The sequence below is a fragment of the Mandrillus leucophaeus genome, unplaced genomic scaffold (genome assembly GCF_000951045.1).
Source record: "Mandrillus leucophaeus isolate KB7577 unplaced genomic scaffold, Mleu.le_1.0 Scaffold417, whole genome shotgun sequence".
Lineage (NCBI taxonomy): Eukaryota > Metazoa > Chordata > Mammalia > Primates > Cercopithecidae > Mandrillus > Mandrillus leucophaeus.
This window is the reverse complement of record NW_012104443.1, coordinates 304,301-307,488: the sequence shown is the minus strand read 5'-3', so window position 1 is coordinate 307,488 and position 3,188 is coordinate 304,301. Positions and strand designations below refer to the sequence as shown.

At 48.2% G+C, this 3,188-nt stretch overlaps 1 protein-coding gene across 1 annotated transcript in view; it reads left to right on the top strand.

The window, feature by feature from the left end:
* Positions 1–2,598: 2,598 nt before the first annotated feature.
* Positions 2,599–3,188, top strand: part of ACTC1 (actin, alpha, cardiac muscle 1) — a 5,958-nt gene continuing 5,368 nt past the window's right edge. The window contains exon 1 of the mRNA XM_011992690.1: positions 2,599–3,185. The gene's annotated coding sequence lies outside the window, so the exon portion shown is untranslated. The remainder of the gene's footprint in view (positions 3,186–3,188) is intronic.

Here is a 3,188-nt window from a genome sequence, read left to right as displayed (position 1 = left end):
TTTGTTTTGTAATTTTTTTTGGTTTTGAGATGTCATTTTTATATGCTTAAAAAGCCAATCTCAATTTTCAAATTAAGTGGATCCATAAAAAGTTGTTTAAATAAAAGTCAGTCACGAAATCTTACTTTCCTGTTGCTTTACATTTTAAAATATATAAAATAAGGTTCAAAGTTTTTAAAATGTGGAACTCAAGGCCGGGCTTGGTGGCTCATGCCTGTAATCCCAGCACTTTGGGAAACTGAGGCTGGCAGATCACTTGAGCCCAGGAGCTTGAGACCAGTCTAGGCAACACAGTGAAACCCCGTCACTTCAACAAATACAAAAATTAGTTGGGTGTGTTGGCGTGTACCTGTAGTCCCAGCTGTTTGGGAGGCTGAGGTGGGAGGATCAGCTAAGGTGGGAGGATCACCTGAGCCTGGGAGGTCGAGGCTGCAGTGAGTCCTGATTATACCACTGCACCTGATTATACCTGATTATACCTGGGTAACAGAGGGAGACGCTGTCTGAAGCAAACACACAAATACATAAAAATAAAATAAAATGTGGAAATCGAGCAGTAATACAAATAGTAAATATCAAATAAGCATTCTTTCTTGCCACACACATAATACATATGAAAATACAGTGTTTTGAGTGTTAAGCGGTGAAAATGAGTGGAATGGGAAATATATTTTTCAAACATTTTAAGGGTGAATATTGTTCCACAAAATTGCTGTGGGTCCTCCACTGTTCTACCTGCCTCCCACTAGAGCCAGTGGGCCTGAGATGAGGGAGCTGGAAGTGGCCTCCTAGGCCCCGGAAGCCTATGTGAAGGACTGAGGTCAATAACCATGGTTTTCCATTCCTGAGAGTGCTTGCACCTATAGCAGTGAAAGTGGGACTCTCTCATCAGCCGTTCCCATGTAGAAACTCTTTTTCTCACACAAATGTTCATAAACTTCAGTTCTGCTCTACTTTTAAAAACGAACAACATTCCTCAGGAAGCCTTTCTCGGAAACTCTTTCAGACTCCCCTTCCCTTTTTGTGACTATCCTGCTGATACCTCTTTTTCCTTCCCAGTTTGTGCCATAGCTGTCTGACTTTGCTGTAATTGCCACGGAGGATGAGTCCTGTTCTGTTTTATTTATCACTGAATCCTTAACTAGTACAGTTCTCGTCCTGCAAAGATTTGCTGAGTCAATGAAGAATGAAATCAACCTGATTCTTTAAAAGGCAGGGCTACTACTGCCTCCAAAAGTATCATTATTACGCATACAATTTGCTTTGTATCTTCCATCTCACATACAGCATTTGTTTCTAATTATTACAATACACAATCACCTCTGCAGGAAGTGTTAGGGTATCGCTTTTGAGAGGGAAAACTTGGGGCTTGGGAAGGTTAAGTGTCTTGCTCAAGACCAAACAGATAGTAAGTAGTAAGTGATGGAGGCAGCATTTGAGCCCAGGTCTGTCTGACTGACACCAGTCCCATTTCTCCTTTTCCTTGGTTTTTCTATAATTTTCACAAGAGGAGGCAGTTCTACTCTTGGCATCCTGTCAATAAACATTTTTACTGTAAAATGCCTGCTGTGCTGCACGGAGTAATCTCAGCCAGGCCTCTTACCCAGCCCCACCACACAGCTGCCCTCGCGTTTCTTCTCCAGACCAACCCAAACATGGTTGGGGAGTTCGGAGGGGAGGGCCCAGCATTCCCCAGTCGGGACAAGTATCTAATCAGCAGGCCTCCTCAGCATATCAACCCAAGACCACTCTAGAGAGAGATGCCAGTGCCCAGTTTTCTATTTTTAACTGGTGTGAACTGGAGGAAAAACACAAGCATTAAAAATCAAAGCGCCAGTCAAGAACTGAGAATGCAGGGCACCCCAGGGCAAACTAGTGATCTGTGTCCTTCTTACATCTCCCTCTTCCTTCCCCCTCTCCTTATTTCATGCCATTTTTCTTTTTCCTTCTCAAAACTTCAAGATCCTGCAAAATCTGTTTTCCACAGAGGAGTTGATATCTGTCATTTACGCCAATGCTTCTCACACTTTAATGTACACACCAAGCAAATGAGGATCTTGCTGAAAAGCGGATTGGGATGGCGCTTGAGACTGCATTTCTAGCTCATTTCCGGGTTATGACAATACTGCTTGTCCACAAGCTGCACTTTGAGTGGCAAGGATTGGTGTATTCTCAGTTTCAGTTGCTGCTATGTTCTCCATCAAAGTATTTGCCTTTTCAGTCTTGTCTCCACCTGGAATGAAGGCCTCTGCCCCCAGTTGAAAGATGCTCACCTCCCCACCATCAGGTGAGCAAGCTATTTTTGGCATTTGTTCCTTTATTCACTTTGGCAGCAGGGGATCCTTTTCTGACCTGAAGACCAGAGTCTGAATTTGAGCAAGACTCCCGCAGCATGGATAAGGGCCACCCAATAATTGGGCTAGGGTAAACCTGCCCTTCTCCAGGAAGACTTGGTCAAGCTCTCACAGAAACCCTTTTCTGCTTCTTGCCTGGCCAGACCCTGATCCATGCATGGGCCGGAACTGGGGTGGCCTTGGTTAATCTCAGCTTTCTGACCTAGATGAGCCCAGCCCTAGCTCTCTGAGTAAAGCCATCCAGGCTGGTGGGGAATAGACGAGAAGGGTGCCCTGTCCCGGGTGCCCCTTTTGCAGCCACTCAGATGTGCTGCTGTGGTGTCCTTTGTGCTCCTGGCAGCCCTGGAAGATGAGAAGCCGCTGTTGCTCCCCTGCTGCCCTGGCCCAGCTGTCAGGACCCCTCAGCAGAGGGCAGGGCGCCAAGCCTTCCCACTGCATGTGGCTTATTGTCCCCAAGGCTGGCCGGGCTGCGGAGGACCGAATCCACAGCCCATCCAGGGAGCACCCCCACCCCAGAAAGGGGGAGGGGTGGGTTGGCGTCACTCAGTCTTCCCCTGCCCCCTACCCTTCATCGCCTGCCCCTCCCCAGCTCCCTATTTGGCCATCCCCCTGGCTGCCCCCTCCCCTTCCTTACATGGTCTGGGGGCCCCCTGGCTGATCCTCTCCCCTGCCCTTGGCTCCATGAATGGCCTCGGCAGTCCTAGCGGGTGCGAAGGGGACCAAATAAGGCAAGGTGGCAGACCGGGCCCCCCACTCCTGCCCCCGGCTGCTCCAACTGACCCTGTCCATCAGCGTTCTATAAAGCGGCCTTCCTGGAGCCAGCCACCCAGAGCC